This window comes from Engystomops pustulosus, chromosome 11 (assembly GCF_040894005.1).
Source record: "Engystomops pustulosus chromosome 11, aEngPut4.maternal, whole genome shotgun sequence".
NCBI lineage: Eukaryota > Metazoa > Chordata > Amphibia > Anura > Leptodactylidae > Engystomops > Engystomops pustulosus.
In genome coordinates, this window is record NC_092421.1 from 30,456,858 (window position 1) to 30,473,286 (window position 16,429).

The 16,429-nt window shown below is 39.3% G+C and overlaps 1 long non-coding RNA gene across 1 annotated transcript in view; it reads right to left on the minus strand.

Annotated features, from left to right (window-relative positions):
- Positions 1-2,948: 2,948 nt before the first annotated feature.
- The window catches only part of LOC140106244 (uncharacterized), a 53,505-nt gene continuing 40,024 nt past the window's right edge, over positions 2,949-16,429 (minus strand). The window contains exon 3 of the long non-coding RNA XR_011850744.1: positions 2,949-3,142. This is a non-coding gene — a long non-coding RNA (uncharacterized lncRNA). The remainder of the gene's footprint in view (positions 3,143-16,429) is intronic.

Below are 16,429 nucleotides of genomic sequence, written 5' to 3' on the forward strand. Positions count from 1 at the left end.
AAATTAACTAACAAAAAAAAAATCACAAATACAAAAATTAGCATCTTGGAGTAGTAATTGTTTTTGGTATAGCAATTTGCTTTCTATGTGTGTCAATATAGTGTAAGTTATGTCTTGTACAATCTATCCTTAATGCGGCTGCCAGATTTGTCTATCAATCCAGACTCTGCACGGATGCCCCCCGCCAATCACTACACTAGATGCTTGTCTCCTTCTGAATATAATTTAAACTGGTTGCTTCCGCAAAGATGCACCTACCTACCTCCCCTTCGCTGGAGCGATTTAGAATTAATATCTTCTGTAATTTTAACCTCCCACTTATGTTCCAGTACTTCTCTGGAGCTGCACCAATTCTCTGGAATGTCCTACTCTGGACTATCAGACTGGTAACAACTTCCAAAGTGTTAAACCTAAATACCCATGTCTCCAGGCAGGACCTATTACATCTCCTAACTTATCTCACTTTCACTTTCTCTAAGCTAACCCCCACTGTTTACTCCTCCTATCTATGTAATCTCTCAACAGCTGATGTCATCATACACGTTACTCTACAGACCCAATCACCTTGAAAGAAGTACATATAGATAATGACTGACTGGTTCATACAGCATTATTTATTCTGATAGCTTATAAAGAATGGCCGGATTATTGTACAAGCACGTTTATCTCGTGTGTCACACCTTTTTTCTCATAGATAGTAAGCTCTTGCGAGCAGGGACCTCATTCCTTTATTTCCATGTGACCACTTTATTACTTCGGGCAGACATAAATAACACTTCCCTCAGTATAACCCAACTTCTAGATGTGCTTCATACAGCAGATACTATCACATACATATGTTTTCACTTATCTGTTCTTAGGATCATGTATATCCTGATACAAATACATCAAGTCCTTTTCCAGTGGAGGGACATTATCCAGGAAGTATGCTGTCTTAAAGAAAATAACAGCCATCTCTTTATCCTTCCTAACATATCTAGTTACTGAGATTCATTACACGAACATGTAAATATTAAAAAACGTAACAGGGAACCTTTAGTTTCCTACATTAATATCTGGACTCCAGTTGTTATGTTCCATGAACAGTAATAATAATAAAATAAAAATTATTTATATAGCACCCTCATATTCCGTAGTGCTTTACCAATGAAGAGCTTGAAAGTGCTTATAGTCTATGAGGATGAGGGGGTGACACAAGAGCTTACAGTCTATGAGGATGAGGGGTGACACAAGAGCTTACAGCCTATGAGGGGGTGACAGAAGAGCTTACAGCCTATGCGGATGAGGGGGTGACACAAGAGCTTACAGTCTATGCGGATGAGGGGTGGACACAAGAGCTTACCGTTTATGCGGATGAGGGGTGGACACAAGAGCTTACAGTCTATGAGGGGGTGACACAAGAGCTTACAGTCTATGCGGATGAGAGGGGGACATAAGAGCTTACAGTCTATGAGGATGAGGGGGTGACACAAGAGCTTACAGTCTATGAGGATGAAGGGGGTGACACAATAGCTTACAGTCTATGTCTATGAGGATGAGGGGGACACAAGAGCTTACAGTCTATGAGGATGAGGGGGTGACACAAGAGCTTACAGTCTATGAGGATGAGGGGTGACACAAGAGCTTACAGTCTATAAGGACAAGGGGGTGACACACGATGTGTAAGAGCTTGTATAATGGTCCAGCCATTCTTTATAAGGAAACATAATAAAACTATTTAATAAATAAAAATGCTGTACAGTGAATTATTGTAACATTTACAATAAATAATCATCTGAAATATCATAGAACACTTCAAGCGTCATTACTATAGGCATAACAGATATTTTTATATGGACTAGTTATTCTATTGAGGAACCGTAATCTTTTATCCACCCATTTATATGCTTATTTTTACTAGCTATAACCAAAATGAAACCCAGGTCTTCCTGCAAGTCACACAAGTCAGCAGATAGAGGCTATTGTCTTTGTTGTCTCATCTGTTAGACTTGTTGTGCTCAAGTTTGATAATAGGTCAACTACATCTCCTCATTGCTGGTATTATCAGTGCTAATAGCAGGACCTGAAATTACAAAGCCCATAACATATGTATGTGCTATAGAGTGATGGAGCTCATAATAGTCCCAGTGAATGTAAACATGTTTGGTCCTCAGCCTGTATGAAATATTTATGACCTAAGGGATTTGTTCTAATTCATCGCAGAACTTCTTCTTATAAACACTGCAGTGTATAGTATATACAGTGCGGCTTGACAGGATCTTTCAGCAGGGTTTGATTAATCCCATGGACAATTGACCATTCTAGCCCTAGAGGCAATGATGCATTTTGGAATGGAGTTCATTACTTCCCAGCCTGTCTGGCATTGGATCCTACACCCATCCCTTCCCCCACTGTACATCTGATGAACCCTGTTGATATTTTCAGCTCTGCATAGGTTCAGAATGTGAATTCTATTCTCCACAAAGTAAAATGACCAACAACTATGTAACATTATAGCCTTTTATCACCAATACTATCTATCCAAATATTATACGAAAAGTAGAAGTTGTGTTAATCAATCATTTCCAGATCATTGGAATATCTTTGGAATATTTATATCATCTTTTAAGAGTAACTCTTTTATGACCTCCTGTAGTTCTGAAGATGTTATCAAAGATTTGTTTATTTTATGGCTACATTATTGCTCTATGCAAAAAAAAAATTATCCCATGTTTGCTCTTCACTAGATTAGATTGTATGCATTAAAATTAGCGCATTCTACTATGTTTTCAGAAGGTTTTTGAAGGACAAAGGTTAATACTTAAAGCATGTTTTATTGAGATCAATGAAGATTAGAGTTGTAACTTAGTTTTCATGAAGCAATACACTGCGAAAGAGTACATGAATGTACACAACATGTACAAAAATGTATTTATACAGTTAAAATAACATTTTATTAGGATATACAAGAGAATATACAAGAGTGGACATCTGTTTTTTTTGCCAGAGCAGAAGTGGTAGAGCATCACATCCAAGGCTCATTGTTCTCTATCTAATCTTTTGTCGATTTGACTTGAGGGGCGGTAGGAACCAGATCTAGCAGGGAATAGCCGGTCCTTCTTCTCTACCAGGCAAGTAAACAACCTCAGCCTGTCAGTCACACCTAATTGTGAGTGAAACACAATACTTCATCTGTGCACATGAAAAACAAAATCTATTCTATATATTTATTTACAGATAAATATATATATAACACCAATATTATGAAGAATATAATAAAAAACAAATGCTAAATGTCTAAAATATAAATATAATACAGATGGTACAGATTTAATTTGTGGAACACTTTTTGTTGAATTGTTCTCTAAAAATAGAAAACTATTATTTAACTTATCACATTGTAATAAGCAGAAAACAATTTGTTTTTGCAAGTTTCATTTTTTTTGTAACTTTGTAACTTGGTCCTTTAGTCTGGGTTTTTAGGACATGTTTTTTGGACATGTTTTTAGGCTGATTTATTAAAAGTTGCTAACTTGTTAAGACCAGGGGACAAACATTGCAATTCCAGCTAACTTAAATGTAAAGAAACAGCATATTGGAAGGGGTATTATTAAAATCCCATCAACATATGAATTATTGCTGCAGATTCTAAGTGCAGAATTGTACCTCTGCTGTTCTGTGACATGCTCTATAACTAAAAAAAAATACCCATCAGATTTTTATTTAATTGATGTTTACACGGTTTGATCATACTTTTATGATATTTTTTAAGATACGTTTTTAATACTTGTAAACTTAACACTTTTAGTTCAGATTTTTTTCATCTTTCATTCATTGACAAATTAATATATTTGTTTAATTGGATTTTCATCCCAACCCCATATTTAAATATGGTTAAAACTAATAATTATTAAGTTTAGTTATATAGCACCATCATATTCCATAGCGCTTTTCATAGGGGACATAGGGGACATATACAAATAATAAAACAGAAAAACAAATAACATATTTGATGTTGCTGTTCCGGAATGATAGTTTTATGATCCCCTGCTGTTTCTTGTTTATTCTGCTTTAGCTGTGACATGTCATGCTGTACTAGCCATTTACTGACTACATTGGTGAAGTACTATCCATATTGGCATCACCTCTCCAGTCGCTTATTTACTACATACATCACATCTTCATTGCATTCATGTCAACAGTGTTTCAGTAAGAAAGTGAATGTGGTCATTACGTATCTATAATTCTAACTGCTACAAGCTAGGATTGCAGTTATAAAGAATATAAGAATAAAGCACAATTTATCAGTTGTAATGATATTATCATACCATTCTTCATTGGACAAAAAATCTGAGAGCTATTCTTCCATAGAAGTATTGCATTTTTAGCCTTGTAAAATCATCTACATAGAGCAGCATGGTGGCACATTTCAATGTGTCTGTACTATGTGGAACTACAGCAACACTGGTGCTCAAAGTCTTGTGAACAAAAGTTTTAATCAGTATATATCGATTTAACCATAATTGGCTGTATGGTTAAAGTATGGGTGCGTGTTTCCCAATGGACTGGTTCAACTTTAAGAGTGTTCACTAAAGAAGTGTATTAAATGATACATTTAATATAGAGTCAAATATTTACAGCACTGCTATAATGAACTGTAACAATAAAACACAAGTTAAATCTTTAAAATGAAATACAGTAGTAGTTTTTGGATCTAGAAATAATTCTAAAATTCAGATTCAGAAAATGACACTCTAAAATCAACATGTAGAAAAGGAAAAAAAGACAGGTCTATTCTGAGAACAATGCCTTCAGCATGATTGGCATAATCAAATATTCAGAACTTATATGCTGAGCATATTTCACACCATAAACGCTATACAATTACTAAAGATATAGAAATCCAGAGTCATTCCTTGTACTCATGTGCATGCTTCCTTTACACTCTTCCCGTTGAGTCGCCTCTCGCCCTAGCAGAAAACAATGGTGAGAAACCTATGTATGTACAAGATGTAGAATACAAGGAAACCAAAGAATAATGAAATTGTAGTTCTGGAATAAAAGGATTACATTTTACCTGTATACCAATAATGGTAGCACTGTTATAACAAGCACCTTTCCTTAAAGTAAACCTACCATCACCGATCTAAATACTAATGTTGATCCGGTGGAAGGTTACTGTAATGTAGTGCTTTTTGTAAAAAAACTTTTTGTGCCCCGGAACTTAATAAAACTTTAATCTGATGTACATGCAAATTGTCTTAAGAGGCTATTGAGGCGTGGAGTAGCCACATTGTGGAGCCAGAGCTACAGCTACTCCACACCCCATGCGTAGTAGCTCCAGGTCCAGAGCCAAGAGCTCGCTGAAGAATGGGGTAGGAGGGATTGAAAGAGGCTACTGGGTCATAGAGTAGCTGTAGCTCCCGCTCCATGGCGTGGCTACTCCAAGCCCCAGCAGCCTATTAAGAAAATGTGCATTCTGAGTGGCACAAAAAGTTTTATTACACAAAGTATTAGGCTACACTACATTACAGTACATTACAGTAACCTGCCATGGGATCTACCCCAATATTATTCTAATTTCAGCAAATTATTGTTTTTTTTTCGCATGATGAAAAATTTTACATTTGCTAGATCTCTGCTTGCTGCCATTCTAAAGAAGCTTCATTGTTTACTTCCAGTGGACAGAAATCTGACCATGGTCACAAAGGTGCATGGCTTGTTATAACCTACAGCTCTGATTACTCTCTATGATACTAATGTTCTGTACACCATGTGACCATAGTCAGATTTCTGTCCACTGGAAAAACAAATTAAGCTTCCTATAGAATGACAACAAGCAGAGATCTAGAAAACTGCGGAATTGATACAGAAAGAATATTTGAAAATCATACAACTTTTCATTATACAAACAATAACAAATATTTGCTCAACTGAGAATATCCCTTTAATGATTGTCATGCACAGGCGACAAAATAGCAAACATTCTAAAGGAAGGGAAAGAACCGCTAGAATGAGGAAGATTAAAATACAACCTTTGCATTCACAGTGCTGTGTGCAGTACTCTATCAGGAACTTTTCAGAGTCTGTCAGACCACTGATACCACTGATTTTCATATTTTGCTGCCAATCATAAAAGTCCCAATTTGTGCAGGTCCCATTGCAGCCACTTTATACAGTTGGTAAATAGTAATTGCCATAATTTCTTGGTTATCATTTTCAGCTGATCTGTTATGCATATTACAATTGTGCAGCACATACAATTTTTATAATAGTTTTTTAATTTCTTTATTACAAAAATAGTAAGAATGGAATATAATCGGCAAGATACTGTGCAGCTATAGCCTTTTGTTTCCCACCATTTGGATACAGGCTGTTGTTTCCCTTTGCACTGCAGACATTGTCATCTTGGTGACGTCTGGTACATTGGCTGCATTGCCCTCGCTCACTGAGAAGGGTCACACTGACAAAAGAGCTGATTAAATTATTTTACACTGCAAATGATTATATGAAAAAGTCAACTTTCATTATATCTCCCTTTATCTAGTTCTCCAATAAACTGCCCAATTATCTACAAGGTCTTTCTACTTCAAGGCCTTTGGCATCAGATTTACATTTCCCTTCTCTGTTCTATCTCAACTCCACAGCAATTTTCCTAGCAAATATTATGAAGTGTTTATTTCCTTCGTTTTTTCACTAGTTGTATTTCCTTCATTTGCAAAAGATGTTATTTATTTTCTGTTACTTTTTAGACCTATTTTTAAATCTGCATCTGTATTATTATTAAGGTATTATTTTACATGGAATTCAATTTGAGCATTACATGGGTGAATACTAGTCCTATTAGTATGGTGTATACTGGGTTTAAAGGGGTTTTCCCACAAATTAAAGTTAGGCCCTATTCACTGGATAGGGCCTAAATTGCTGATCGTTGGGGGTTTCAGTGATGAGACCCACACAGATTACGAAAACGAGGGGTCCGACGGAGTCCCAGTTATCTCAGTTGGACCCCTCATCGCTCCATGAGAGTAATGGAGCAGACAGCTGCACATGACCGTTCTGCTTCATACACCTCAATGGAGCCGACGAAAATTGCAGATCCAAAGCTGACCCCATTCCCATCTCGGCTTTCAGGTTAATTCAGTACTATCCCTAAATAATTAATCTTGGCTAAATGGACAAAGATTACAAAGTTCATATCCCCAACACTTGAGGAATAGTAAAGAGGCAGTGGGAGATTCATAACCTGGATGCTAACAGAAGAGTTGTAAAAAGGTATTTTGTTTTTTACTCAAAAATACTGCTTCATATCTCCAAACCCTATTTATCAAAGAGGTCGGCTTCTCTCTGCATTATATTCTGTTTGAGCCAGGGCAGCAGAAACTTTAATGTATACTTTGTGATCCATTAGTAGTGAACAAGTGAGATATAAACCACGGAAAGGTGCGTTAAGATTTTATCTAATAATGGTATCAGATGCAAAGAGCTTGGGTTATGCTGCTTTCCTAGTGACCGTTACCTAAAATCCTTCCAAAGTACTGAAAGGTCAGAGATAGTCTATTAGAAATTTGATATATTGATAAATTTACTTTCTGATATGTGGAAAACACAAATTAGCTACTTGCAAGCCAGTTCTCAACAGCTCACGAGGTTGCTAAACCTGGACTCTAGAGCTTCAAGTTTCTGGTTCAATTAAGGCTCATACTGAAGCCTTGGGCAACAGGGTTAGTGCTCAGGCCTAGGGTGAATGCCTTTCGCTACTGGACTTCATTATGATTTTGCCCAGCACATCTCTAGACTGCACCCCTAAAAAAACCATAGTCACTTACAGTATAATGAATCGTGTTCCTAAACATACATTATCCTTACAACATGACTGAACACACTATTCCTCACATCAAAGATCCGTTATATATTCCCCAGAATTATATTATGGGCAGCACCCACAATTTATTATATATACCAGACTTCCTGTAGATTGACTGCCAATCTCAAGTGGATAGTATATGCAGCCATGCTACACCCAATAGATAAATATACAGCCGTGACACCCCCAGTAGATTTTATATACAGCCATGACACCACCTGTTCTGGTGCTATTAATGCCCTGGGCTTGCTTTTGGTGCTATATTCATGTATTTTATATACATAAAAACATGAGGAGGCTAACTGAATGATATGGGGCCTAACTAAATGATAAGAGGGGGTTAACTGAATGATACAGGGGATAACTGAATAATGTGGGGGAGGGGCTAAGTGTATGATAAGAGGGTTAACTGATTGATGAGGGGGTTAACTGAATGATATGGGGGTCTAACTGAATGTTTCTAATGCCCATCCCATACTCAATGATCTGCCAGTGATCCTAGATAAATTTCCACCTTAATTTGAATCTCTCCCTCACGTGTCCAGGATTTGTCCCAAGCTGAACCAATTCTCTGGCATGCTCTTCCTTGGACTCTCAGACTAATAACCAACCTCCAAACTTTCAAATGTGCTCTTATAACCCATCTCTTTAGGCACGTCTATCACACTCGCTAACGGCATGAAATTTCCACTCTCTCTTTACTAATCCATCCTGTGTCCTCCTCCCGTCTGTTATCTGGCAAACACTTTATACCAAGCTTTATTTAATAAATTATTTTTACTCTGTTCCATTATACAAGCTCTTATACTTGTTGTGTTACCCATTTCATCCTCATAGACTGTAAGCTCTTGTGCCCCCCCCTCATCCTCATAGACTGTAAGCTCTTGTGCCCCCCCCTCATCCTCATAGACCAGGGGTCAGGAACCTTTTTGGCTGAGAGAGCTAAGAACGCCACATATTTTAAAATGTTATTGCGTAAGAGCCGTACAATATGCACATGCCCCCTAGTAGATAGGTAGTCCTAGTGTCACGGGTGCCCCTGCGATCTAGGTCTCGAATCCCAGAAACACCTCTGCCCCTCTCCGTGGTGGCGCCCCTTTCCAACCTCACTCAACTCACCACTTTCTGGCTCCCGTCCCGGCTGGCCAACGTGCACGACGGCACTTTCGGATTTAAAGGGCTAGCGTGCCACTGATTGGCGCTACCTTCTTCCCAGATTCCTATAAAGACTGGCGGCTCCCAGCATTCCCTGCCGGATCTTAGTGCTTCATGCCTATGAGGAATCTTTCCACAGTGTTTTGCCCCTTCGTTGCCAGCCCTGACCTCTTGCTCCGTCCCCGACCTTGCATCATTGCCGCCTGCCTTGACCATCTGCCTGTTCCTGACCACGCACCTGTGGAATGACCTGATTGTACCACGCTGTAGCAAGACCATCCCGCTTTGTGGTGGGCTCTGGTGAAGAACGGGTGCCACTTAGATTCCAGTCCCAGGTGTCTACTTACATCATTGTCCACGGTCCAGGGGGTTCACTGCTCCAAATCCTGACACCCACCACATGCCTCCCAGTAGATAGGTAGCTACAGCACATACTCCCAGTGAATAGGAAGTAATAGCACATGCCCCCAAGTAAATAGGTAGCCACAACACATACTCCCAGTAGATGGGTAGCCACAGCACATACTCCCAGTAGATGGGTAGCCCCAGGACATGCTCCCAGTAGATGGGTAGCCACAGCACATGGCCGCCAGTAGATGGGTAGCCACAGCACATGGCCGCCAGTAGATGGGTAGCCCCAGCACATGCCCCCCAGTAGATAACCACAGCACTTGTCCCCCAGTAGATGTGTAGCCACAGAACTTGTCCTCCAGTAGATGGGTAGCCACAGCACTTGTCCTTCAGTAGATGGGTAGCCACAGCACTTGTCCCCCAGTACATGGGTAGCCACAGGACATACTCTCAGTAGATAGGTAGCCACAGCACATGCTCCCCAGTAGATGGGTAGCCACAGCACATGCCCACCAGTAGATGGGTAGCTACAGCACATACTCCCAGTAGATGGGTAGCTACAGCACATACTCCCAGTAGATAGGTAGTCAAATCACATGCTTCCCTGTAAATAGGTAGTCACAGCAAAAAAAAAAAAATATTCACTTACCAGCGCTCCCTGCAGCCAGCTCCTCATCGCTCCCACGCTCTTCTCTTTGAGCCAGGCTTAGACGATGGTGGAGATGGCACCTGGGTCGTACAAAGGACGTAGGCAGCAGTAACATTGCTGCCTGTGTCCAGTGATCAGTCTAAGAGACACACACAGCAGCCATCACTATTTATTAACCCCTTAAGGACGCAGCCATTTTGTAGCTTAAGGCTCAGCCCGATTTTTTGGATTCTGACTTGCGTCTCTTTATACGGTTATAACTTTTGAACACTGTTACTTATCAAAACGATTCTGAGATTGTTTTTTCCCCACATGTTGTACTTCATTTTAGTGGTAAATTTTGGCTGATAAGTTTTGCATTTATTTACAAAAAAAAAGAAAATATGATAAATTTTTGGAAAAATTTGCCATTTTCGAAATTCAAAATCATTGCGTTTTCAGGCAGATAGATTTACCACCTAAATAAGTTGCTGAATAACATTTCCCATTTGTCTACTTTACATTTTCATAATTTCTGAAATGTCTGGATAATTTATTTTGATGTCACGCGGCTTACAAATAGAATAGCGATTTTCCGTATTTTCAGAATTGACTATTTTGGGGATAAATACAGTTTGGAATGAAATTTTACATATTTAGCATCAAAACCCCCTATATAACCAACCCATTTTCAAATCTGCACCCCTCAAGCTATCAGAAACAGCTTTTACGAAGATTGTTAACCCCTTGAGATCTTCATAGTAATTGAATCAAAATGGAGGTGAAATTTAGAATGGTCATATTGTTCCCTTATACGTTCATTTAGCCCTAAAATTTACACATTTCCAAAAGATAAAAAGAGAAAACCCACCATACAATTTGTTCTGCAATTTCTCCTGAGTACAAAGACCCCCCACATGTGGCTGTGACTTGTGTTATGGGGGCACAGCGAGACGCAGAAGGGAAGGAGGGCGCTGCAGCTGCCAGGATTTTAGTTTCCTCATTGGCCCCTTTTGAAGGCTATAAAATTTTCGCTTTTTCGTTATTGGGGCCATGTGATGCCATTTTTTTTGCGGGATGAGATGCTTTTTCCAATGTTACCATTTTGGGGTTTGTATCACCTATTGTTGAAAATTTAGGAACGTTTTTTGAGGACAGGAGTAGAAAAGCATCAATTCTGTACTGGATTTTTTACTTCTTTTTTTTTTTTGGTGTTCACCGTATAGACTAATAATCATGTTATCTTTATTCTATGGGTTGATACGATTACGGGGATACCAAACATGAATATATTTTCTTACGTTTTACTAAATTTGTCAAACAAAACCCTAATGTGGGGAAAAATCTATCATTTATGTATTGCCGTCTTCCAAGTGGCATAACTTTGTTACTTTTTTGGCTACGGAGCTGGTTGATGGCTTGTTTTTTGCGGGACATGTTGTACATTGCACCAGTATCATGTCGCAGTACATATGGTTTTTTGATCACACTTTATAGCATTTTTTGTGGGATTGAAAAGGTAAAAATCATAATTTTTGGAGGGTTTATAACAGTTTTTTTTTACGGCGTTTATCATGTGGGTTCAATAATGATTTACTTTTATTCTACGGGTTGTTACGGACGCGGTGATACTATATATGTGGGGTTTGTGTTATGATTTAGACTTTTTTTTGAGTTATATGTCTCTTTATATGTTTTGGGGGTTTGGGGCATTTTTATTGATTTATGACTTTATTTTTTTATTGAATAACTTTTTTTTTTTACTTTTTCACTTTTATACCATGGGACATGAAGAAGCAATCATCTGATTGCTTCTTCATGATAATATTCTGCAATACTCATGTATTGCAGAGTATTATCAGTGTCAGCCTATACACTTGCATAGGCTGGCACTGTGCCAGTAAGATGACGTCACAGACGCCATCTTACTGGCAATTCTTGCAGTTAACTCTGGGGTCCAGATCGGACCCCAGAGTTACTATAGCAACGATCGGCGCACCCCGAAAACGGTTCGGGGGGGCCGATCGTGGGGGAAAGATCCCCCAGATACATGTTAGATGCCGCGGTCGCGCTGACCGCGGCATTTAACGGGTTAAGCACCCGCGATCGGAGACAACTCCGATCGCGGGTGTTACACTGGGGTGCCGGCTATCAGTCACAGCCGGCACCCCGTCTTTCCCGATGCCGGTTCGGCTCAGATCTTGAGCTGAACCGGCATCAGCTCAGCGTCCGATATATCGGACGCTGAGCGCTAAGTCACTGCGCTCAGCGTCCGATATATCGGACGCTGAGCGTTAAGAGGTTAAAGATCTGTCTGAGAGCCAGATGCAAACAACAAAAGAGCCATATCTGGCTCCCGAGCCGTAGGTTCCCTACCCCTGTCATAGACTGTAAGCTCTTGTGTCACTCGCTCAACCTCATAGACTGTAAGCTCTTGTGAACAGGACGCTTACTCCTAATGTTCCATATGAGCCGTGAAACTGATAAAAAAAAACAGCCAAAAATGCAAGCGTTTTCAGTCCGTTTTTAAAAAAAAATTTACTGCACCCTTGGAGGGCAAATGTAAAATTAATATATGTGAACTGACTCTATGTAATTGGGAACACAAAGTGGCAAACATTATTACAGTAAAGTAATGTTACTCTGGATAAGACACAATTAACCATTTCCTGCATAACTGTTCTACCATTTGAGCATTGTGTTTTCTTGCCTCCGAATACATATCCTTAATACAATCACCGAAATTCATTCACTTACTTTTGATCTACTGTATATAACCTATTGTTCTCTTGAGACTGCTGGCAACACCTCCATCGGTTTATCCATTCTGGAATTGTAAAGAATAATACCTTGGCAACTAAAATCACACCTTGGTCTTCAGAATATAGTAGTATATATAAAGTAGTTAGAGCCAATGTAAGAAGACACAATTACATTTACAGAGCCCTAATCTTTTTAGTGAGTAGTAGATTTTAGACCAAGGAAGGACAAGTCTGGGCAAGATGAAGATCTTTCTTCTACAGCCAAGAAAACACATTGTCCATTTTATGGCACATCTCTCATGTCATCAGCACCCTGTTTATTCCTCCACTTCTAGTATCAGGATAGATGAATGTAAAAGCAGCTAATATTAATAGTTCATGATACGGATCACCCTATTAATATGCATAATCCACCACCTTATATTTTGTATATTTTGGTGTCTACACAAATGGACCATAATATGAGTCAATCACTCCATGGGGGGATGCTGTAACGCTTTGAAAGCGTGCATGGTTTTCCATCCAGAACGATAGCCTAGGTGCAATATTTTTATTTACTCTATTAACAAAAGAAGTTACACTCACATGTAACCGGAGGGAACATACTGTTCTGCCAAATAAAATTTCTTTTGGTAAAACAAAATCATCCATTTATGAATGGCATAAAGGAACAAATCTCTGGCGTCAATCAGCCCATCGTAGAACACTATTAATCTTGGTGCTGTTTCATAGAATTGTTAGGATTGTTGTCTTCATCAGAAGAACCTGACCGATCTGGAACATTGTGTGATTGTATGTTGTATTGTTTGCCTTTTATTCAAAGACGTAATTTGCGAGGTCCCGCATATCACTACTAAATTGCCTTTGCAGTCTGTGTGCCTTTGCAGTCTGTGGTTGCATCAGTGTACTTCAGATATTATTGTGATACTTTTTGGATTATTAATCTTTATTTATATATGCCATCATATTCCATGGCACTTTACAAATCATAGGGGACATATATAAATAAAAGTAGAGACATTACAGAGTAAAAACAGTCATATGGATCCATAGCTCGCAAGAGCTTACAGTCTATGATTATGCGTTTAGTATAAAGCATCAGTATTTAACCCCAGCTGTGCCAGTAAAAATTTCTCATTTAGAGTGGACAGCCTTGCAGCATACACTTGTAAGACACAAATGGGATATGGTTGGGCATAAAGCATGTCCATACAAATGGTATACTGTGGCACCTTTGCCCACAGATGTTGTAGCTGGGTCTGTAGACTCTGCACACTCTTAGATTGCTGTCACTTGCTTCCCAGCTGGTCCCATAAATGCTCCATTAGCAATAAATCTGGCATCTGGTATTGACGTTCCTTGGAAACCCTTGCTGTGTGTGGGCGGGCATTATCTTGCCGAAAAATGCCAGTTGAAAGTCCTGCCATGAGTGGAAACAAATGTGGCTGCAGGATGTTCTCCACACATCACTGAGCTGTTAGTGTCCCTGGTATCACTACTAGGGTGACTGACTCTTGTGTGCGATGTCTTCAAAGATGATCGCACCAGCAGTTGGGGCAGGGTGTCACTCTACAGCCAAGACAGGACAGAAGCGCTCTCAGTAAGGCCTTTATACCAAAACCCGACCACTGCCAGATCCCAAACAGAACCTAGATGAGATTCTTACAATCTGTTGCTGACCAGGTCAATGGAAGGATAAGTAGTGCCACCACATTGCCTTCCGTTAAGTGCCTGGAAATGTTCCAGGCTGAAATGGTGATGCGTAATAAAGAGTCAAACTGTGTCTGGATAATGGACAACTAAACTACGGTATATAAACTGCTTATCGATGGAGCAGACTGGTCTCTATACAGGTGGTCTGTCTGGACCCTCCAGAGCTAGTATACAGGCCTTCAGGTAACCTGCACCAAACACCTCACCTCAATAGATCTGCATAGGTACTGGGCATTTCAGCAAAAAAACCTGTTTCTCTATGTCCATTGATGTGCCCCTCTCAAAGTAACCAAAACTTACCCAAACAATGTAATTTTCTAAAATACAAGCTTGTATGTTTTAAAGTGATCCCAGTATGAATGAATAAAATGAATAAAATGCTCAAAATGCATTTGATGGTGGTCCTTTTTCTTGAATTAATGCTGATACATTTCTTTATATCAAGTTGTGGAAATAAAAAAACATATTGGGGCACATTTACTAAGAGTATTGCAAAATGCACTAAATACAGCTTTCTTGTGTATAGTGCAGCGTGCGCTAGATTCAGGATATCTGGCACACGTTCTTCATGAATCTGGCGCTCTCTGCACTGCCAGATAGAGTTCACCAACTTTTTTGTGGTGCATCTTTAACATAGGGCGTGCAAACGACTCTGAATGATAAATCTGGTGCACCGTCCAACTGAGCACCGGAATGCCCCATAATTTGTGTTGCACAAATAGCGCAGCTGCACCACAAAAGGGTCCCGTGCGAAACAATTGTGGTGCAGATACTTCTTAAATACCTATGCAAGCAGTTTGCTCTAGAAAGAACATGCAAAGTCCCCCAAAAAACTGATCCAAGACCAAAAAACTGCAAGACATAAAAACTGGTGCAAGAGTAAATGTGCCCCGTGGAGTTTCAACAAGTGCCAGATCTTAGGCCGGCGGCACATGTGGCATTTTGAACCCGTTTTTGGGCCATTTTTAAGCAGTCCGTTAAAGAACGTATTTTTTAAAAATATGTGTTTTAAAACACTTCCGTTTTTTCAGTTTTTGTCTGTTTTTCCCCACTTATAATTATGATAATTGGGGGAAAAACGGACAAAACTGAAAAAAATGGATACGTTTTAAAAAAAACAGATGCATTTTAATGGACTGCTGAAAAACGGCCCAAAAACGCCACACGAGCCGCCGGCCTTAGTTTTTGCATATCATGGATCAATAATGTTGTAAGACCGGGCTAGATGATAACGAGGGTGCACGGCCCCAATGATGGCTACAATGTTGTTGTTCAGAATTAGGAAACCTATTATTAGACATGTGTACATAGAGCCACTCAAGGATAACGGTGAGTATAAAATTATACACTGCATTATCATTTTATTAACGGAAGCCATTTTTATTAACCGTTTAGCATAAGTCTGTACAGCTGCCCAAAATTCAGCTCCCAGAAAAGCAAGGGGTTTGGATTTGCTTTAAAATGTACAGGTCAAAAATGTCTGCTTATAATAGAGAGTGAAAAGCCTTTCAGAGGGAGACAAAATCCATAGTAGCCTCAGTAAGGTAATTAGTGACCTCTGTACAAGCGGTGGACGAGAAACATACAGCAACTAACAATATGTCATTAATTATGACCTGTCCAAAGCTTGGTCTGTACTGTCTTGGTGTCTAATGGGTTCCTTCTCCATTCTAATATCTCTTTTAGCCCAATGCATACCAAGCTAGGGGCACACATTATTTTTTTCATAAAATGCCTCTAAATGTTCCAGATTGAATAGCAGGTCTGATGTATGTAATATAGATGCAGAGTGGATGTTTTCTCTCTCCTTGAAATCTCATGCATGGACCATCCATTTTTTGGCCTGGCACATGCATAGTGAGCAGAAAACAAGGGAAGGTAGAGGTCGGCACTCCAGGCTTTCTAAAACATGTATCTTCTTTATTCAAAATCCATTAAAATATACAAAGTGGTCATAGTGCATAGTCCAAATAC